The sequence below is a fragment of the Trichechus manatus genome, unplaced genomic scaffold (genome assembly GCF_000243295.1).
Source record: "Trichechus manatus latirostris isolate Lorelei unplaced genomic scaffold, TriManLat1.0 scaffold00085, whole genome shotgun sequence".
Classification (NCBI taxonomy): Eukaryota; Metazoa; Chordata; class Mammalia; order Sirenia; family Trichechidae; genus Trichechus; species Trichechus manatus.
In genome coordinates, this window is record NW_004444021.1 from 3,957,774 (window position 1) to 3,981,611 (window position 23,838).

The window sequence follows — 23,838 nt, forward strand, 5'->3', positions numbered from 1 at the left end:
TTCATGGCTCAGTATTCATTCATTCGGAGCCCTGGTGGCACAGTAATTAAGAGCTCAGCCGCTAACCGAAAACGTTGGCAGCTGGAATCCACCAGCTGCTCCTTGGAAACACTATGGGGCAGTTCTACTCTGTAATGCTCTGCTATGAGTCGGAATAGACTTGATTGATGGCAACGGGTTTGGTTTTTTTTGTTTGATTCACTCTTTCAAAATTTATGAAGCGCTAGGAAAAGTAGATAAATCAGATAAGAAACTGTTTATAGAAAGGGACAAATAATGTAAAAAATGAAAAATATTGTTAAAAGTGATGTAATGAAATTAATGGGCACAAGAAACATGCATATTTTAGACATAATTACAGAAAAAAAGCCGGATAATTTTTAGATGAACAACTGGAGGATATACGAAGCACAAGAGGTGGTAGAATCAAAAAGTAACTGGTTGTCCATAACACATACTATACAGCTGTCATAAAGATAGAGACTGAGGAATATCCTTTGGACTTACCATTATACAGTCATTGGTGATCTTGGGAAGGCAGTTTAAGCAGAGTGGTTATATTAGGTTAAAGAATAAATGATATTAAACCCAAAACCAAATCCACTGCTGTTGAGTTGATTCTGACTGATAATGACCTTATTAGACCGAGTAGAAATGACCATAGGATTTCCAATGCTGATATCTTACAGAAGCAGACCACCACATCTTTTTCCCGCGGAGTGGCTGGTGGGTTTGAACCACCGGCCTTTTGGTTAGCAGCCGACCGCTTTAACCACTGCACCACCAGGACTCCTATAAATGGTATTAGAGAAAGTAAAAACAATGTGGGCCGACTATTTTCACAGCCTGGTGAAACAAGAGATACAGGACAGTAGTTTGGTTTTAAGAAAGAATATTTTTTAGGAGTGAAAAGGCACCATCAGTAAGATATAGTCTGAGGGTAAGGAAGAGTGAAGGAGAAGTGATTGAAGACATAGAAGGAAGAAAATAAAATTGACAAAGTCTTTATATAATATGATAGCCTTTAACCAGGAATAATATATCTTTCAATAGTGATAATTAAAAGATTAAGATTTAAAGTATATAAAATCTTACTACAAATTGAGCATAATTAAAAGCTTTATATACAATATCTTATTAAATCTCCAACACAGCTTTATCAAAGAGGAGCTATTATTACCTCCAGGTTTCAGATATTTATAACTTTAGAGACACTACATAACTTGGGGAAACTTACATCACTAATAGGTGGCAGACCTGGGTCTTGAATCCATGTTTGCCCAATGCTAATGTTCAAGTTTAAGTACAATGTGACTTAAAGAAAAATGAAAAAAATTCAAAATAATCTACAGTAAAAATGTCTCCATTAGCATATATGATAATGAGCATATGGTAAGACAATGTATTCATTCATTAATATCTGATACATAAAATCAAGCCTACACTTGAAGGTTCCAAGAAAGCTAATCATTATAATTATGAGAAGAAAGGAGAGCAATGCCAGAATAAATTTTCCATATAAAATATTCAATACTCTTAATACCTAATGCACTTATCTGATATTTTTCAAACTATCTTTCCTTGTTCTCTAAACATAATGTGAATTCCCTAAATTTCTAGGGGATATATCCAAAGAAATTACTAGTATTTGTAAAATCAGGTCAAGGAGTCTAGCATTAAATGTGTACTGTAAATATTTGGGATTAGTGACTTCTATTTGTCCCTCTGTCAATCTACCCATCACATATTTACTAAACTGATGTTAGTTACCATGTTCTAGGCCATGGAGATGTAAGGAAGAATGCCCCTGTTAATTGTTCTGCCTTTATGCAGCTTTCAGAGCATAGGAAAATAGATAACATAAAGAGGAGAAAGATGTTTTGCCAAGACGTATAAATCAGCATGATAAATCTTACAATACAAGCTTATATGTGGTTCTTACAGAGTGTAGACAGGAGAGCTTTTATATTGGTTTGGGCTGATGTATATAAGGCATCTGAGGAAATAACCTGTATGGTAGTCCTAAATGCTGAGTGGGAAACTCAAGTCTATAGTGGGAAGAATTCCTGGTAGTAGGAACACACGGACAAAGGCATCAAAACATGGATGCACATATGACACTAGACCTACAACGTCTAATGCAAAGTATTGAAGCAAGTATGTATGGAAGGAGAAACAGTATCAGGAAGGAAAGCTAGATAGTAATGTATTAGACCATGAAGGGCCTTGAATGCCATGCTAAGTTCAGGTTTCACCAAGTAGTCAAAAAGAGCCACTGAAGATTCTAAGCGCAGAAATGACACAATAATATGTATTTGTTAGGTGATAGTTTTGGCAAGATTTTACTATTAAACACATGTAATACTATTATTCCCTCTCCACTGAATTGCCTTGGCACCAGCTGATCGTATACAGGTAGGCCTTGACTTACAATGCGGTTCCCTTCCAATGACTTCTCCTTCTTTTTTTTCTTTTTCAGTTTTAATTATTATTGTCTTTTATCATCAGTATCTTTAGAAATCTGATCTTTATTTGTCTTTGGCAGTTGGAAACATTACATATAATCATCCAGATATATTTTAATACATATATACATAAAAAAATACAAAAATCATAAAAATTTACTCTAATGATGAAGAAGAGCTGGACGACGTTGGCATTTTGTCAGTTGTGGTAATAATCCACTTCTATATTCTGTATTTCACAGTAACATCTAACTATTCCCAAATTTGCCCACTGACTTTAGCAAAGCAATCAGCATTTGGGTCCATGTTTTCAAGCAACTGAAGCCCCTGATTTAGTTTAGAAAAAAGTCCAGCTAATACTTTCACTGTAATTTTTGACAACCTCTCTCCTTCCTTTTCCTCTTTATTTCTTTATTCTTCAGTGTTTCTTTCCCCTTCAAAATCTATTTAAGTCCTAATTTGTCAATTCTCTGTCTTCATGATCTGTGAGCTGCTCCACATCGCTAACATAAAGTTCTATATTCAGCGCTCTTGCCATATGGGCGATTTTTCCACCAATCTCTTCCATCCTGTTCTCCTGATGAAATGCTTGGAGCATGTTCACATAACACTGCAATTTTTCCATATCCTCTGTGTTTTCCTGTAACTTCCTCCCAGGAAGATGCAATGTGCCAGATACACTGAATAATATTATATTCTATCAGAAATCACATAATGTTACCATACCTCCATCTGTTGCAGCCATTGCCTGAGCACACATAGACTGTAGGTAGTGTGCCCTGAAGGCGGCAATTGCACCTTGATCCATAGGCTGAATCACAGCTGTCAAACTGGGAGGTAGATACCCCACTTTCACATCGAGATTTAGATCATCTATGTGAGGAGAATGTTCTGAGGCATTATCAAGTAGCAGCAGAATCTTGAAAGGAATGCTTTTTTCAAGGTGCACAGAACTTGTGCACTTCTAGGGTGAAACTATTTTAAAACAGTCAGTCGTAAGTTTGGTTCATGGAAACTTGAATATGACGTAAGTCGGGGAATACCTATATTTACTTCTGGATTCCATCAAGGTCACTGGGTGGCACAAATAGTTTGCACTTGTCTACTAGCCTAAAGGTTCATAGCTCAAACCCACCCAGTGGTGTCACAGAAGAAAGGCCTGGCAATCTGCTTCTGTAAAGATTACAGCCAAGAAAATCCTATGGAGAGGTTCTATTCTGTAACACATGGGATCACCATGGGTTGGAACTGATTTGATGCTAATGAGTTTGGTTTTGGTTTTAGGGATCACTGGGGAGCATTTTAGGGAGTCCTGTGGTGTAGTGGTTAAGAGTTCAGCTGCTAACCAACAGGTCAGCAACAGGTCAGCAGTTCGAATCCACCAGCCTCTCCTTGAAAACCCTATGGGCCAGCTTTACTCTGCCCTATAGGTTCGCTATGAGTCAGAATCAACTCGATGACAAGGGGTTTTTTTTTGAGGGGGAGCATTTTAGAAGATGTCTGTCACATATAATAAATTAGTTTTTATGGCTGCCTGTGAAGGATATGGGAGAGGGAAGAGCCAAGGAAGATCCCTTGAGTGGACGTATGATGATTACATATTTGGTAACTTAGAGTTGAAGGAACTTGTGTCTTCACTGTGATGTAGGAAGCATATTTATCTACTATGATCAAGGCAGAGTTTGTCAGGGATTTAAGCTGAGTGGAAAATGAGAAAGAAAGCTAAGCAGTAAAACTTTGTAGGAATGTTTGGCAGTGGAAGGATCTGATTGAGGTAAGTGACTTTTAGTTGTAGCAATACTCCTTTTTTTGTGTGTTTTCCTCTGGCAGTGCTCACTAGGCTAGATACAGATATGGAAATAGGAGGATACTGGGATTCACTCAGGGTAAATGCTTTGCTAGGATTTTGAGACAGAAGATTAGAGTAATGGCAAAGAAAGTTGTTGACATGGTATTAAGACAGCAGTAGAGATGGGAGGGCTGATGAACAGGGAGAAAGAAGCTCCAATGGACTAAATTAAATGTGAATTTGAAGAACAGATATGGTGGAGGTACTGGAGTGAGCAAGCACTGAGATAGAAGGTTGACATGAGAGTGAGATCTATGATTTCTCAGATAATTTTCAGGTAATTTTAGGTCAGTGAGCAATTGTGGGAATGAAGAGGTAATGATTTCTGGAGATGAACTTTAAGAAGGTGAAGGAATGAGCAAACTAGGTTGTATATATCATCATCCTCACAGATTTTGAAGTCACCCAAGTCCTGACAGGACTTTCAATGGTGAGATACTAGTCTATTACACAAAGGAGGAATCACAAAAATGCTTGGAGATGAAACATGCTGGATTGCTCTGTTCAATGCAAATGTGTTACTGGAGAGGAGAGCAAACATTCTCAGGTTCCTTTTGCTTTCCATTGTATTTACTTATTAAAAATAAGTTTTGGGGTAATTTGTTACACAGCAATAGATAACTAATATACTCATTGACTTTTCCACAGTACTGAGCTTTTGGGTATTGGCTTATCTGCCTTGCGAATGATTCAGTCTCACCTTCTTTGGACAGACAGGCCATTCACTCTTGACATGTTCCCCTAGAGAGGCTCTTCCACAAGTGTAAGCTCTTCACTGTTTCACTTGGCTTTTAAGGTTACCTTTCTATTGTAAGCTCTGATTCAAGACCTAGAAATGACTCACTGTGGAGTCAGCAGGTCCCCCTCTGTATTATTGCCTTAGCCTTCTTTCCTATCTGACAGTTTCTACCAGGTAAGATTAGCCTAGTCCCTGCTTTGTTTCCAAAAAATGAAAGTCATTTATCATGTTGTTAATTAAACACCAAGGGAACACCTCCTCGTCTTTCTAGCACTTTGAGCTTTTAATTGAATCATAGCACTTTTGCATTTTGAAATGTATCCTGAGGCTTTCAACTTTCTAGGTTAGATTTTTCAGTGAAAATTGTATTAACTGTTCTAATGGCTAACCCTCTATAAGAACAGGTATTTGAAAAAACAGCTTGCTCTGGGCAAAAATGTGTTTTATAGGTCTTTCTGTCTCCTGAACATTGTCTAGTCCTCACAGCATCCTCTTATATGCATGGCTAAATCAACATATTCAGAGCCTACTGGCAGGTAAGAGAAGCACAGACTATTTCTATTTTTTGAGATTCCTGAGAAACAGTTTCGATTTTCCTGTAATCCAGATTTCTGGGGTCCATGGAGTTGGGGTGACTCACCCAGGCCCTTGCCCTGAATTGTTCGTTTGAACCTTGAGCCTTGAAGAAACTGGTTTCCTAAGAATTAACTTTAAGTTGAACAACAGCCTAGTAAATAGCTCAATGAACACTATTTTGCCTTAGGCATTGTGCTTTTCTGAAGAATTATCTGCATATAATCAGTTTTGAGAAACAGAAACTTCAAGGTTAGACTAGAAGGTGTTATTATATAAACATTGTTCTGTTCCCCCTTCCATGGCAGTGTTTATAAGATGAGGTATAAGAATCTTTGGAAGTTCTTTCCTTTATGGAACATTTGACTCCCTTGTGGAAATGTTACCTTGATGGACAAATTGTACGTTAAACAAAATTCAATTAATTTCTATATTGGCTTAATATAATTTTTGTTTTAACATTCCTGATACATAAGAACTGAAGAAATGCTCTCCAAAAGGTTTCAAAATTGTGATATGTTTTAAATGTTAACATTGAAGAGATTATATTTCAAATATACACAAGTACAAACATATAATGACTTATATATCAGAAGTCTAAATTTTGAGACCTTTTGTCAAAATAAAGCTGAAGCCAAACGGTCCTCCTTGTTCTCTTGGTGATTCTTCTTACTGTATAAGTGAATTTTTTCTCATAAAAATAGAAATTAAATATGTAATTTTTTTTGGAAAAAGTTCTTTATTACTCAGAGAAACATCTCTAATGATGGAATGTCAGGTGATGGGATTAATATTTGGTGGGTTTGGCCTAGTAATCTTCTAAAATCATCTCGCATGTTTGCCTCACTTCCCTATTCAAGAGCTTGACATTTTTTAAGAAATTAGCTATTATTTTTTAGTTGTCTTTGCAGATAAAATAATATTACAAGATGACTTTTACAAACTACTATCACTAATTATTTCAGCATGCAAAATTATTTGGAATTTTGTTGCACACAGAGGGCCAGCTTATGGTGGCCATTCAAAGATATTGAGAAGTCTCCTATGACTATTGTAAGTAGCTAATAATTTACACCTAAGTGCCTAAGGATTAAAATTCCTTTATCTGGGGCTTTATGTCTTAGGAGCCAAGAAAAGGACCAAGAGAAATGATGCACATTCAGCAAGAAAAATATTCCAAAGAAAGCTAATTCTAGTATACTCATTAAATTAAGCCATGCATGGATACATCCACACGGTTATCCATTTGTACCTCAAATAGTCTAACTATTTATTTATGTAGATTGGCAATCAGTATCCTATAATGATAATTATAACCTAGATTTGATTTAGTGGTAGTATACAGCTTCACACTGAAAATGTTTACTTTCACTTATTACAAGATAGCCCCCATATGTCCGTCAGTTTGTCGTACTGTGGGGGCTTGTGTGTTGCTGTGATGCTAGAAGCTATGCCCCCGGTATTCAAATATCAGCTGGATCAACCATGGCAGACAGGTTTCAGCTGAGCTTCCAGACTAAGACAGACTAGGAAGAAGGACTTGGCGGTCTACTTCTGAAAAAAATTAGACAGCAAAAACCTTATGAAAAGCAGTGGAACATTGTCTGATAGAGTGTCGGAAGATAGTCCCTCAAGTTGGAAGGCACTCAAAAAACAACTAGGGAAGAGCTGCCTTCTCAAAGTAGAGATGACCTTACTGACATGGATAGAGTCAAGGTTTCGGGGCTATTATTCAAATTTACACACCAACCACTAGGGCCAAAGAGGAAGAAATTGAAGATTTTTACCAGCTTCTGCGGTCTGACATTGATCGAGCATGCAGTCAGGATGCATTGATAATTACTGGTGATTGAAATGAGAAAGTTGGAAAAAAAGAAGGATTGGTAGTTGGAAAATATGGCTTTGGTGATAGAAACAATGCCAGAGATCACATGATAGAATTTTGAAAGACCAACAAATTCTTCATTGCAAATACCTTTTTCAACAACATAAACAGCGACTATACACGTGGACTTTGCCAGATGGAAAACATAGGAATCAAATCGATGGAAAAGCTGAATATCAACAGTGAGAACAAGGCCAGGACCGACTACAGAACAGACCATCAATTGCTCATACGCAAGTTCAAGCTGAAGGTGAAGAAAATTAGAATAAGTCCACTAGAGCTAAAATATGACCTTGAGTATATCCCACCTGAATTTAAAGACCATCTCAGGAACAGATATGACTCATTGAACACCAATGACTGAAGACCAGACCAGTTGTGGAAGGATATCAAGGACATCATATATGAAGAAAGCAAGAGGTCATTAAAAAGACAAGAAAGAAAGAAAAGACCGAAATGGATGTCAGAAGAGACTCTGAAACCTGCTCTTCAACATTGAGTAGCTAAAGCAAATGGAAGAAATGATGAAGTCAAAGAGCTACCAGAAGATTTCAAAGGGCAGCTTGAGAAGGCAAAGTATTATAATGACATGCGCAAAGACCTGGAGATAGAAAACCAAAAGGGAAAAACACACTCAGCATTTCTCAAGGTGAAAGAACTGAAGAAAAAACACAAACCTCGACCTGCAATAGTGAATGATTCTATGGCCAAAATACTGAATGACACAGGAAGCATCAAAAGAAATTGGAAGGAATACACAGAGTCACTGTACCAAAAAGAATTGGTTGATGTTCAGCCATTTCAGGAAGTAGCATATGATCAAGTACTGATAGTACTGAAGGAAGAAGTCCAAGCTGCACTGAAGGAATTGGTGAAAAACAAGGCTCCAGGAGTTGACGGAATACCAATAGAGATATTTAATTAAACAGATGCAGCACTTGAAGTGCTCGCTCATCTCTGCCAAGAAATTTGGAAGAGAGCAACCTGGCCAACCGACTGGAAGAGATCCATATTTATGCCTATACCAAAGAAAAGTGATCCAACAGAACGTGGAAATTATCAAACAATATCATTAATCTCACACAAAGTAAAATTTTGCTGAAGATTATCCAAAGGCAGTGGCTGCAGTATATTGACAAGGAACAGCCAGAAATTCAAGCTGGACTCAGAAGAGGACATGGAACAAGGGATATCATTACTGATGTTAGATGGATCATGGCTGAAAGTAGAGACTACCAGAAAGATATTTACCTGTGTTTTATTGACTATGCAAAGGCATTCAGCTGTGTGGATCATAACAAAGTATGGATAACATTGCAAAAAATGGGAATTCCAGAACACTTAATTGTGCTTGTGAGGAACTTTTACTTAGACCAAGAGGCAATCAACTGAACAGAACAAGGGGATACTGTGTAGTTTAAAATCAGCAAAGGTGTGCATCAGAGTTGTATCCTTTCGTCATATTTATTCAATCTGTTTGCTGAGCAAATATTCTGAGAAGCTGGATTATATGAAGAATGGGGCATCAGGATTGGAAGAAGACTCGTTAATAACGTGCATTATGCAGATGACATAACTTTGCTTGCTGAAATTGAAGAAGACTTCAAGCACTTACTAATGAAGATCCAAGACCACAGCCTTCAGTATGGATTACACATCAACATAAAGAAAACAAAAATCCTCAGAACTGGAACAATGAGCAATATCATGATAAATGGAGAAAAGATCGAAGTTGTCAAGGACTTCATTTTTCTTGGATCCACAATCAACACCCACTGAAGCAGCAGTCAAGAAATCAAACAACACATTGCATTTGGCAAATCTGCTGCAAAAGACCTCTTTAAAGTGTTAAGAAACAAAGATGTCTCTTTAAGCACTAAGGTGCGCCTGACCCAAGCCATGGTGTTTTCAATTGCCTTGTACACATGTGAAAGCTGGAGAGTGAATAAGGAAGACTGAAGGAGAATTGATAACCTTTGAATTATGGTATCATCAAAAAGTATTCAATATATCATGGATTTCCAGAAGAACAAACAAATCTATCTTGGAAGAAGTACAGCCAGAATGCTCCTTGGAAGTGAGGATGGCGAGACTTAGTCTCATGTACTTTGGACATGTTATCAGAAGGGATCAGTCCATGGAGAAGGACATCTTGCTTGGTAAAGGATAGGGTCAGTAAAAAAGAGGAAGACCCTCAATGAGATGGATTGATACAGTGCCTGCAACAATGGGCTCAAGCATAACAACAATTGTGAGGATGGTGGAGTACCGGGCAGTGTTTCGTTCTGTTGTACATAGGGTCGCTATGAGTCAGAACCGACTTGATGGCACCTAACAATAATTACAAGATAAAGTCATATAGTGATTGTTTTCTTAAACTTATGAACTACTTGACAAGTATGTTCTCTAATATGAGATTAAAGTTATTTGGGATTACAGCAAGCTTTTCTACTTTGCATTATGACAGCTTGAAACACCTCCAAAACAGCTCTGGGGAAAAGAAAATAATGTGTTGTCCACAAATTTAAAATCTCCAGTTTTCTATCTACTTCTGTCTAGTTTTTCCTCTAGAAAAATATTTTTTCTATATAACATCACTTACATATAGTACTACCAGTCTATGGCAAGCACACAATAAGTAGTAGATATTGTTAAAAGGAGCCCCGGTGGCTCAACGGGTATGCACTCTACTGGTAACCACAAGCTTGGTAGTTCAAATGCACCCAGTGGCTCTGCGGGAGAAAGACCTTGTGATCTGCTTCCATAAAGATTACAGCCAAGAAAACTCTATGGGGCAGTTCTACTCTGTAACACATGAGGTTGCTATGAGTCAGAATCAACTTGATGGCAACTAACAACAACACCTTAAGGAACTAGAAAAAATGAGCAATTTAAATCCAAAACTAGCAGAAGGAAAGAAATAATAAAGATTAGAGTGGAGATAAATGAAATAAAGAATAGACTGAATCAACAAAACCAAAAGTTGGTTCTTGGAAAAGAGCAATGAAATTTTCAAACTTTTAGCTAGAGTGACTAAGGCAAAAAAGAAAAAGACATAAATAACTAAAACCAGAAATGAAAGTGGGGACATTACTAAGGATCTTATAGAAATAAAAAAAAAAAAATTATAAGAGAATATTATGAACACCTGTACACCAACAAATTAGATACATGCTCATGGATAGGTAGACTCAACATTGTGAAAATGTCAATTCTACCCAAAGCAATCTATAAATATAATGCAATCCCAATCCAAATACCAAAAGCTTTCTTTAATGAGATGAAAAAACTAATCATTAACTTTATATGGAAAGGAAAAAGGCCCCGGATAAGTATAGCACTATTGAAGAAGAAGAATAAAGTAGGAGGACTTGCACTACCTAACCTCAGAACCTGACTACAGCTACAGTAGTCAAAACAGCCTGGTACTGGTAGAACAGGCACATTGACCAATGGAATAGAACCGAGAACTCAGATGTAAACCCATCCATCTATGGTCACCAGATGTTCAACAAAGGCCCAAAGTCCATGAAATGGGTAAAAGACAGTCTTTTTAACAAATGGTGCTGGCAAAACTGGATGTTCATCTGTAAAAAAATCAAACAGGACCCATACCTCACACCATACACAAAAACTAATTCAAAATGGATCCAAGACCTAAATATACAATAAAAAACTATACAGATCATAAAAGAATAAATAGGGTCAATGATAGAGGCCCTAATACATGGCACAAACAGAATACAAACCATAACTAACAATATACAAACACCAGAAGAAAAGCTAGATAACTCGGATCTTCTAAAAATTAAACACTTATGCTCAATAAAAGACTTCATAAAAAAAAGTGAAAAGAGAACGTAAAGACTGGGAAAATATTTTTGGCTGTGATAAATCAGATAAAGTTCTAATCTCTAAAATCTATAGGAAAATCCAACACCTCTATGACAAAAAGACAAATAACCCAATTAAAAATTGGGCAAAGGATATGAACAGGCACTTCTCTAAATAAGACATTCAGGCAACTAACAGACACATGAGGAAATGCTCCCTATCACTAGCCAGTAGAGAAATGCAAATCAAAACTATAATGAGATACCATCTCCCCCCAACATTACTGGCATGGAATCAAGAAAACAGAAAACAACACATACTGGAGAAGCAGCAGGGAGATTAGAACTCTTATGCACTGTTGGTGGGAATGCAAAATGGTACACCCATTTTGGAAAATGATACGGAGCTTCCTTAAAATGCTAGAAATAGAAATACCACCCGATCCAACAATCCCACTCCTAGGAATATATACTAAGTAAGAACCGTCACACAAATAGACATATGCACACCCATGTTCATTGCAGCATTGTCCACAATAGCAAAAAGATGGAAACAACCTAGATGCCCAACAACAGAAGAATGGATAAACAAACTATGGTACATACATAGAATGGAATATATCATGGATTGAAGTGTGTCCCCCCAAAATATGTGTTAACTTGGTTAGGCCATGATTCCCAGTAGTATGTAGTTGTCCTCCCATTTTCTGATTGTAATTTTATGTTAAAGAGGATTAGGGTGGGATTGTAACACCCTTACTAAGGTCACATCCCTGATCCAACGTAAAGGGAGTTTCCCTGGGGTGTGGCCTGCACCACCTTTTATCTTACAAAAGATAAAAGGAAAGGGAAGCGAGCAGAGAATGGGAGACCTCATACTACCAAGAAAGCAGCACTGGGAGCTGAGCGTGTCCTTTGGACCTGGGGTCCCTGCACCTGATAAGCTCTTCGACCAGGGGAAGATTGATGACAAAGACCTTCCTCCAGAGCAGACAGAGAGTGAAAGCCTTCCCCTGAAGCTGATGCCCTGAATTTGGACTTATAGCCTACTAGACTGTGAGAGAATAAATTTCTCTTTGTTAAAGCCAACCACTTGTATTTCTGTTACAGCAGCACTAAATGAGTAAGACAGAATTCTACATAACAATAAAGAACAATGATGAATCTGTAAAACATCTCACAACGTGGATGAATCTGGAGGGCATTATGCTGAGTGAAATAAATCAATCACAAAGGACAAATACTGTATGAGACCACTATTATAAAAATTCATGAAAAGTTTTACACACAGAGAGAAACAATCTTCGTTGGTTATGAGAGAGGGGACCGGTAGGGACAGAAAAAACACTAACCAGACAATAGATAAATGGTAACTTTGGTAAAGGGTAAGACAGTTTAACACGATACATGGTAAGTCAGCACAACTTGAGCAAGGCAAGGTCATGGAAGCTTCATAGACACGTCCAAACTCCCTGAGGGACTGAATTATGGGGCTGAAGCCTGGGGACCATGGTCTTGGGGGGACATCTAGCTCAACTGGCATCACATTGTTTATAAAGAAAATATTCTACATCCTACTTTGGTGAGTAGCATCTGGTGTCTTAAAAGCTTGAGAGTGGTCATCTAAGATACTCCACTGGTCTCACCCCATCTGGAGCAAGGGGGAATGAAGAAAACCAAAGACACAAGGGAAAGATTAGTTTAAAGGACTAATGCACCACAACCACCACAGCCTCCACTAGACTGAGTCCAGCACAACTAGGTGGTGCCCGGCTACCACCACTGACTTGCTCTGACACAGAGCACAATAGAGGGTCCTGGACAGAGCTGGAGAAAAATGTAGAAAAAAATGCTAACTTACAGAAAAAGACCAGATTTACTGGTCTTATAGAGACTAGAGAAATCCTGTATGGCCCTTGGACACCCTTTTAACTCAGTATGAAGTCACTCCTGAGGTTCACCCTTCAGCCGAAGATTAGACAGGCCCATAAAACAAAATGAGACTTAATGGGCCACACCAGCCCAGTGGCAAAGACAAGAAGGCAGGAGAGGATAGGAGAGCTGGTAATGGAGAACCTAAGGCTGAGAAGGGGAGAGTGTTGACACATCGTGGAGTTGACAACTAATGTCACAAAATAACATGTGTATTAATTGTTTAATGAGAAACTAATTTGCTCTGTAAACCTTCGTCTAAAGCACAATTGAAAAAAAAAAACCCTCTCAATCAAGAAAGGTCCACAGCCAGATAGTTTCACTGGTGAATTCTTCTAAACATTTAAAGAAGAGTTAACATTAATCCTCAAACTCTTCCAAAATAAAAGAAAGAACGTTCCTAACACATTCTATGAGACCAGTATTATCCTGATCAAACCAGACACAGACACCACAAAACAGAAAAGTACATCTGTATTCATAAAGTGGATATACAAATGGCAACAAGTACATGAAAAGATGCTCGACATCATAAAACCAAACACCAAACCCACTGCAGTCGAGTTGATTCCGACTAATACTGACCATACAGGACAGAGTAGAAAAGCAGCCCTATAGGACAGAGCAGAACTGCCTCATAGGGTTGCCAAGGAGCAGCTGGTGGATTTGAACTGCAGACCTTTTTGTTAGCAGCCGAGCTCTGAACCACTATGTCACCAGGGCTCCCTGGACATCATACGTCATTAGAAAAATGCAAATCAAAACCACAATGAGGGGCATGAGAAATAAGTGCTTAACACATACGGAGTTTTGTTTTGGAGTGGTGAAAATCTTTTGGAATGAGATAGAGGTGGTGTTTGTGCAACATGGTGAATACAGTAAAGGACATTGAATTATTCACATTAAAATGGTTGATTAATGTTATAAAAATTTCACCTAAATTAACAAAATAAAATAAAACTGCCCTTAAAGAAAAAAAAGGAAAAGATTATTATTATTCCCCAAATTATGAGATATAAACAAACTTCTGATATGGTGTATATTTTTGTAAAATTAAGTTTTAAAGTCACATTTCAGGATAGTGGCTTTTTAGCATTTTTAACATCTTAAAGGAAATTCTATGCCTCACTTTGTGTAACATAGTAAACTCTACCAGTCCTAATTATATGCTTAATTATTCAGTAGAAAATAAAGAATCCTCAAATTTCTAAACTGTATTAACTCTCAGAACTACTCACAAAGTTTTATATAGAGTTAACCAATGCCACACAAACTTTACTTTGTGTTTCACTGATACATTGCTGTGGCTGGAAAATCTACTGAAAAATCAAATTGTGTTTTGTTCTTCTTGCTACAGAAGATTAAAAGGACTCGCATTTTCTCTTTTTTTCCCTGTTAAGATAAATCCACTTTAGATTCCAAATCTGAGAGCTTTGCTCAAGATTTTTTCAGTTACAGAGCTCACCCAAAGAGTTAGCCTTACTTATGTATATACATATCTAAAGGAAGGAAGGAAATGAGAGAGTGGGACGTTAACAGGGTTTTTCTAGGGGTGTTTTGTGTCCCTGCCCTCACTTCAAGCCCCTCAAGAGATTACCTAAAGTCTAATTGGTTAACAATGCCAGGAGACAGAACTTTAAGAGCCATGGCATTGGAAATTCCATAAAGGACCATGGTCCAAGCTTGTCATATAAACAGAAGAGCTGTTCTCTTCAAAGGGCGATGAAGACTTGGGTAGCGACCACACCATCAGTGAACAATACAGAAATGATTAATTTGCCTAAAATAATTAAGGAAATACGACATTTTGATACTTAAGTGTTGTAAAGTGAAATGTTTACTAAGGATATAAAATTTACAAAGATATAAAATTTAAAGCAAGGCTAATGCTAATGGTCTTAGAAGTAAGACATTATATTTCTAAATTTTATATTTTCATTAGAAAGACACATTGCTATGTGAGAATATAGACATATTTCTTGACTAGGTTGTTGCTGCATTTAATGTTATATTTTTTTGATTCTTTCCTTAGAGAAAATAAAATGCTTAAAGTACTGATGACTTCCTTTTTTCTCTTTCTTTTACTCTTCCAATGTCAATTTAATATTAGTTTAAAATACTCTAGTTACTACTTTGAACAGCTTTTGCCTACATTTCCTTCGCTAAGCTGAAAGAAGGCGTAATGACCAGTGAGCATAAAGAATAAGTAATTTAAAAGCATTAACACATCTTAGAGGCTATGAAAACATGATAATGTAAGGAGTAAAATAACAGGAGATAAGATCACTCAAAATGAACAGAAATACCTCCTGCTTTTCCATTTCTATGTCATTTAACCATTATACCATAGTGTTGGACTAGGATAGCAATTTCTAGGTGTGACTAATTCAATGCTGATGACTTCTTCAGGGACAAAATCTTTTACAGTGCTAACATGCTACAAGGAGATAATAACTATATTCCTTTATCAGAAAATGTGTTAACAAATGGTTTATGTGGGCAACCTTATATAAAACAAAAAAAAATATATAGAATAATAAAATTAATCAAAATTCCAAGAATTAAAATGAAAATTTATCAAATAACATAAATGTAAATAAAAACAGTAAAATAAACTTCTTCCTTTTTCTTTCTAGCAGGCATTCCTTTGTTCTCCAGCATAGTGCATACTGCAGTACTGCCTGTCTGTGCATTATTCCATTTTGAGAACAATTCAATGATCCATATAGATAGAGTGCAGTGACTCCAATGCTTCCATAAAATATTTCTTTATTGGTAATCTCTCATCAGGACTAAATCAACTTTATTTCAAATGCCGTAAAATGTAAATCTCTAATTCTGTTACATTTCTGGACATGGACTATTAGAATTATGATTGTTATGCCATGTGTCTTCTGGAGTATCGTATCATTAACAATTTGAAGGATGATTCTGTAACTACCCATCAAAAGCCATGTCAAATATAAAGACTATTAATAGAGGCATAAAGTCTTCACTAAATTGTCTTGAGATAGTAAAGATCTTTTATACCCAGATCCTTGAAATGCCTAACTAGAAAATCACAGCAACTGAGAGATTGCTTTTTTTCTTTCTCTCTCGTTGATTGATTGTTCCGAACTTAGAGCACAACCATGATACGTGTCATTAGAATAGTTCAGAGATTCCTTTACACATGTTTGCAGTGAATAAAATATTCCTTCTTCATAAACTTAAATCATGTGAAGTAGCTCTCCCCAAATTAAATTAAATAACATTTTATTGGAGAGTATTTGACCATGACACTTTTTGCATATAAACTGTAGAACTATTTAGTTATCTAGAAGACAATACTGTTAACGACTGATTTAGGTATGGTAAATTAAATTAAATAAGTGGCAAGAAATTTTTTTTCAGATATATGATGATGTTGAATATAATGGTAAGAAAAAAATGTCAAGCAACTACTAGACTACATTGTGATGTGACTACGTATCTTATATCTCAAAATATACCCCAATCTTTTCCAAATTTTTATATTATAATCATTTTAGTTGCTTGTTCTTTTTCTTCCCCCAGTAATAACAAATGTGGGAGATTAGAGAATCTTAAATAATTAGTAATTTACAGAAATATAAACATATACAAAAGTGGGTGTCTGTGTATGTGTGTTTGTGTGTTGGGAGGGGATACAGTTGAGAGAGTGTGTGTGTAGCTTTACCTTAGAGTCAGTTACAAACTGCACAACTGTTAAAAGAGTACTGAATTGTTAAGAAATGAACATACTATGTTAAGAAACTAATATACTAAACTAAATAAACCTTATACTATGGTAAAATACTTAGGGAGCTAATTAATGTTAAATACTGCTCTATGGCTTAAATCTGTGTCAGTGATAATGCTCTATTAATTCAGAGCTCCACTGTGGTAGTTAAACTGGAATGTCAGAATATTTAGTGTTACGTTTTCAGCAGAAGTCTTTCACCAAATATTGGGAGTATAAATAAATGTTTCTTATAATCGTGTTAATTCGCATATTGTGAAATATGGATGTCTGGAAAGGCAAACATAAATAATCTGATTTTATTTCCCTCACTATGAAAGATTTGTTTTGAAATTAATCCTCAAATATTGATTAAAGTGAAGTGGCAGAATTAAATACTGGACAGTAAATTGATCAACTTAAAAATTTTCTGGTTTCTCTCAGTGACATTTGTATATGTGATGTATATATTCACCTTAACCGATTTTTATCATATCCTCTTAGTTAATTACAGTAAATTATTTTTTTCTCATTTATTTAGAAAAATACTTTAAAACAGAACTTTCTATTTTAATTTTAAAATGATTAGATTTTAAGAATCAAGATTTTAATTATAAAGAAAAAATATGTAAGATAAATGTAACTGTAAAGGAAAAAGTAAGAGCAAAAATAGGAGATTTTACAAACCCAATCTTTCATATACAAATAATTTTTTTCTGACATACATAAGTACCACGATTATAAAACAGCTTACTTCTTCAAAGTCAGTTTTAAAAGTCTGACTTCTTGCACTGTTTTTCAAAGAAGGTAATGAAAATCAACACCCGATAAACAGTATTTTCAAGTCACACTTGGCCATCATAGTCATTATTTCTCAAACCTTCCTTTCTGGAAGAATTGACAGAAATAAAATTTCCCAATTTAGGATAAAAAATTATTCTCAGACATTTTAGGTTCCAAAAATCTTAAAAATAGCTATCAAAATAGTAATCAATAAAGTAAAACATATTCTCGTAAAAATTCTGCTCTTGAATACCATCTGCTTTGTAATAGGATCCTGGCTTAAACTCTAGAGGAAAAAAAAAAAGATTTATTTTTTGAAAATATGACTTGCCTATTACTAAAAAGAGCCCTGAAATTATCCAACAAGTTGAAGGCTAAGACAAAACAGCTTCAACACTTAATGAACTTTTAAGGACATATAGAGGCAATAACATTTTAAATATAATTTCTTTTAATGCAAAAAGTAGTGTGTATCATCAATAAAATATATGCTATTTCTGAAATATACAAATCATTTTGATAGATAAATAATTCTAAAAATAACATTATATTTCAAGAGGGATACTCCTGGAACAAATTAGGTCCCTTCTAGTTCCAAATAAGTTTACACTGCTAATACCCCTAATGGATGTCACTTTCTCTTCTGACTTTACAGAGTGCATGCTATTTTCACCTTCCTTCCTGAAGTTATTGTTCATTTGGGGTAATGATATAAAATCAGTCTCACTTTACAGAAAAAAGGCAAAGGGCATAGGAAACACATTTGGGTGCTTTGGTTTAGGAAAAATTAATAGACATGATGTTAGAAACAATCAAAAGATAAAAAAAAAATTTTATGGGAATATATTACTAGAGAGTATAGTGTCAACCATTCAAGAAATGTAAGAATAACGGAGAAGAGAAAGCAAAAGGAAAAACTGTAACACTAACTACACAAAAAACATAATGGGATGATGAATATAGTTTTCTTTATTATTATTATTTTGCTCTGGTCTTTTTTTTATTATTTTCTTTTTAGGTGAATGTGTACTATTTTAAAGTGTTTTTCCAAATAAATGTTTTTCTTAGGTGTCATCGAGTTGGTTCCTACTTGTAGCAACCCCATGTACAACAGAACAAAACATTGCCCAGTCCTGCACCATCCTCACAATCGTTGCTATGTTTGAGCCTATTGTTGCAGCCACTGTATCAATCCATCTCGTTTAGGGTCTTCCTTTTTTTCACTGACCCTCTACTTTACCAAGCATGATGTCATTCTCCAGGGTCTGGTCCCTCCGATAACATGTCCAAAGTACGTAAGACGAAGTCTCACCATCCTCCCTTCTAAGGAACATTCTGGCTGTACTCTTCAAAGACAGATTTGTTTGTTCTGGCGGTTCATGGTATATTCAATATTCTTCACCAACACCATAGTTCAAAGCCATCAATTCTTCTTTGGTCTTTCTTACTCACTGTCCAGCTTTCACGTGTATATAAGGTGATTGAAAACACCCTTGCTTGGTACAGGTACACCTTAGTTCTCAAAGTGACATCTCCGCTTTTTAACACTTTAAAGAGGTCTTTTGCAGCAGATTTGCCCAATGCAATACGTCACTTGATTTCTTGACTGCTGCTTCCGTGGGCGTTGATTGTGCATCCAAGTAAAATGAAATCCTTGACAACTTCAATACACTCTCTGTTGTTCACGATGTTACTTACTCGTCCAGTTGTGAGGATTTTTGTTTTCTTTATGTTGAAGGTGTAATCCATAATGAAGGCTGTAGTCTTTGATCTTCATTAGTAAGTGCTTCAAGTTCTCCTCACTTTCAGCAAACAAGGTTGTGTTATCCATATATCGCAGATTGTTAATGAGTCTTCCTCCAGTCCTGATGCCACGTTCCTCTTCATATAGTCCAGTTTCTTGGATTATTTGCTCAGCATACAGATTGAATAAGTATGGTGAAAGGATACTACCCTGACTCACATCATTCCTGATTTGAAACCACGCAGTATCCCCTTATTCTGTTCCAATTAAATGAAAGCCCTGAAGACAACAGTAGTCTGATAAAGAGGTTTGTCCACCCACGAATTCATTAATTTATTGTTACTGGGTATGCACTAGGGGTCAGGTATCTTTTTGGGCACTAGGGATACAGCCGTGAACATAACAAACAAAAATTCTCACTCATAAATTCTGGTGGGGGAAAAAAGACAATAAATAAAATAACAAAGGAATAAATATAGTATGTTAGATGATGATATGGAGAAAAATAAAGACAGGCATAGGGACATAAAGTGGTAGAAGGGTAGGTAGTATTTGGTATAAAACATGTAAGTCAGGGGAGGCATCATGACCCAAAACAATAGATTTAAAAATGCTTATAGCGAACGGGAATCTGAAATTTCTGGAGCAGCAGCATTACATATTCCACATAATAGGAAAGGTACACCGTTACTAAGAGATTTGAGAATAGAAGAGTCTCATGCCACATAAGTGTGGTTCTAGCAAAAGGAATTTAAATAAGATTTAAATCAATGCTGTTCCAAATTGCAGAATTAAGACAAATGTGTTGAAATTCCAGAAAGGAAGATTTTACTTGTAAGGAAGAACTTTTAACTATTAATTAATTAAAGCTGTACAAAAATCTTGTTAGTAGGAAAAGAAAAATTGTGTACAGAAAGAGGACAAATTAAAAAAAAAACAAAAACAAAATAAAAAACAGTCCACATTCCTCTGTGAGCAAGCAAAAAGTACAAAATAGCACTTTGATATATAAGCAAAAAGAACAAAATATTCCCAGCAATAGGAAGTGAAACATGAACTCCGCCTCTCTCATTCTGTATCTGTAGAATCTACCACAGTGTGTGGAGGACAACAATGAATGAATGAATGAATGAGATAATGAATTAATGAATGTAAGAATAAATAAAAAACAAATAAACCTAATATAGAGGGATTTAAACTAGAATTTTAGGGAGAGCTGAGGTAAATGACAAGTTAAAAAGACAGACACCAAATGTGGCATTGAATTAGCAAAAAATTATCAGAAAATATTCAGTAATTCTCAGAAGAAACTACTAATAGGATAATAATAACATGAGGAGCCTAGCATTATAATTCTGCTCAGGTTATTGGTTTATAAGGAACTATGATAAAGTCACTAGCTTACTCTGGAACTTGTTTCCTCATCAGTAAGAAGGCTGAACACACTAATACCCAAATCTCTGTAAACTTGTGATCAGGATCTCAGATGTCAATATAATAACAAAATAAACAAAGTGGACTTGACACTTTAAGGAAAGGAGACAGCAACATAGAGTTATCAGTAGGACTTGTTACAATAGGGCAGATTGTGGGCCTATACTACCAAGGATAAATATTGAGGGACTACTTTGTGCCAGGTACTCTTCTAGGCACTTGTGACTATGGCAGCAAACAAAGAAAAATCCTGGCACTCATAGAGTTTATATTCCACTAAAGAAGAGAGATGATATGCATTTAAAGACATAATATATTAATAAGTAATATGTTGCTGTTGTTAGGTGCTGTGGAGTTGGTTCCGACTCATAGCGACCCTATGTACAACAGAACAAAACACCGCCCCGTCCTGCACCATCCTCATAATCTTTGCTATGTTTGAGCCCATTGTTGCAGCTACTGTGTCAATCCATCTCATTGAGGGTCTTCCTCTTCTTGGCTGACCTACTACTTTACCAAGCATGATGTCCTTCTCCGGGACTGGTCCCTCCTGATAACATGTTCAATAAGTAATATACTGTATACAAATTTAGAGGATGCGGGGAGGGGTTCATGGTGGTAGCAGACTTATTTAGAGAAGGAAGGCTTCTCTGTGGAGGTGAAATTTGAGGAGAAAGCTACTAAGGAAAGAACCAGGCAATGATCTGGAAAGAGAGATCTAGACATAAGCCTTGGGTGGGATGAGGTTGGCACATCCAAAGATCAGTACTTGGAGTAGAATGAGAAGTGGGGCAAGTGTGCGGAGTGACTGATGAAGTGGTGAGACAGGTAGGGACCAGATATGTGGGCCTAGGAAAAAAATTCTAATACATTCTGAGTATGATGAGAGTTTGAGCTATGGAGTGACTGACGTAATCTGATTTTCATTTAAAAAAATCACCCTGGGTGTTCCTTGGAAAACAGACTGAAGAGAAGGCAAGAGTGGAGGGAGTGCAAAGGCTAGTGGACGGTGTAAATAAGAGGATGGTGACGTGGACAAGCCTGTCTACGGCCAAGGGAAGTAAATTCAAACTCTGAAATGGGAAACTAGAGACTATTTACCCTACAATTTCATCTACAACAAACCTTCTTCTCTTGTCTTTGCTCTATGTCTGCCCATCATTCGCAATCTTTGCACATTTTATTGCCTCTATTTACAATGACCTCCATTTCCTTCTTCATGGTCCAACAGGGATCTTAACCTCCAAGTCTCAAAATCTCCTCTTTGAAACTTTCCTGACACTTCCAGGAAGAGTCGATACTACCTCAGAATCTCACATGGCATAAAACTTACCTTTCATGCTGTATTATATGTGTTACTGTGTTGTCTCAATGCCTACCGAATGGCGTTTTTTGTTTGTTTGTTTTTTACTTTACTGGCCTTTGAAAATTAGGAATCTGTAAACTGCTGAGTTAGACTTCTTAAATTAGACTCACATCTCTTGAATATCACTTAGAAGAATATTCTTTTTAGTATAGTTAATAGTTAATCAACCATGATTATAATTAAGAAATTGTTTTTATTTAGTTTAAAAGACTAAAAGCTTATCTATACATTTGCATAGAAACAAATTACAAAAGTCACGTCTTAGACTCAAAGTATCTAATATGTTAAAAACACTGTCAACATAAGAAATGGTCTACCTTGTGCATGTAATAAAACAATGCGTTTGAGTTTATGTGCAAATATTCCATATTAAATTAAGCATTGGGTTTGACCAGTTGAAAGCAGGAAGTACTGAATTATGCCCCAAAGTGCAATATATCTAGCATTTTTCAGACGCAGAGTATTTAATAATTCTACTCAACTTCTTTTATGATTACATAGTCAACCCAATGCAGGTAGTCCCCAATTTACCACGTAATTGAGTTACGATGAACCACTCTTACAACTGCTTTTTTTAACGTCAGCAAATTATGCCTTGCCACATTATATGGAGTACATATTACTAATGATAAGATTTCCAACGTGGATGAAACAGGCTTGTTTTGGAAAAGGATGCCTGAACGGGCTTATATTCACAGAGGCAGAGTCAATGCCTGCTTTCAAGGCATTTAAACACAGAATCACGCTGTATCGGACTTAGTCAACTTACGACAGAGTCGTCGGGACAGAGCCCCATTGTAAATCAGGGACTAACTGTATTACTGATATAATCAGTATTACAACCTACCTCATTTTTTATCCCATATTTACAAATCCAAAGTGGAAACTGAGGAAAAATATTGATATCTTGAATCTGTTCTTTGAGTCATCTGAATTAAGAGTACAGGGCCTGAAACTATTGCCCTAAGATAATCTTTAAACCTTAAACCAGAAACATCCCCTGAAGTGTTCTTAAAACCAAACAGTTTGGATTAACTAGGAAAGAATGTCTGCCTTGAGCATTGTGTTCTTTTAAGAACTATCTATATGGGATCAACTTGGCAACAGCAACTGGAAATATTAGATAGGAAACTTAGGGGGCAGTGAGTTTATGTAAATGGACGAGGAACAATTTGGAAAAGGAGGGTTAGAATGGTTGCACAATTTGAAGAATGTAATCAATGTCACTGAATTGTACATACAGAAGTTATTGAATTGGTGTATTATTGTATTGTGTATATTCTCACCACCAACAACAAATAAATAAATAAGGTTAAAAAAAAGAGTACAAGGCCTTATACTAAGTAAATGATGAATACACTGACTGTAACAGTCCTTTCTAACGACAGTCTTAAATATTACTTTAAAAATACTGTGAAAAAGCAAATTTTCAAAGTTTTCCATGTAAATCTTTAAGTTAATCTATAGGCCACAGCTGTATAAATAAATATACAGTA

The 23,838-nt window shown here is 36.1% G+C and overlaps 1 protein-coding gene across 1 annotated transcript in view; it reads right to left on the bottom strand.

Annotated features, from left to right (window-relative positions):
- PCLO (piccolo presynaptic cytomatrix protein) overlaps positions 1-23,838 on the bottom strand; it is a 381,008-nt gene that overhangs the window by 156,140 nt on the left and 201,030 nt on the right. The window lies entirely within an intron of this gene.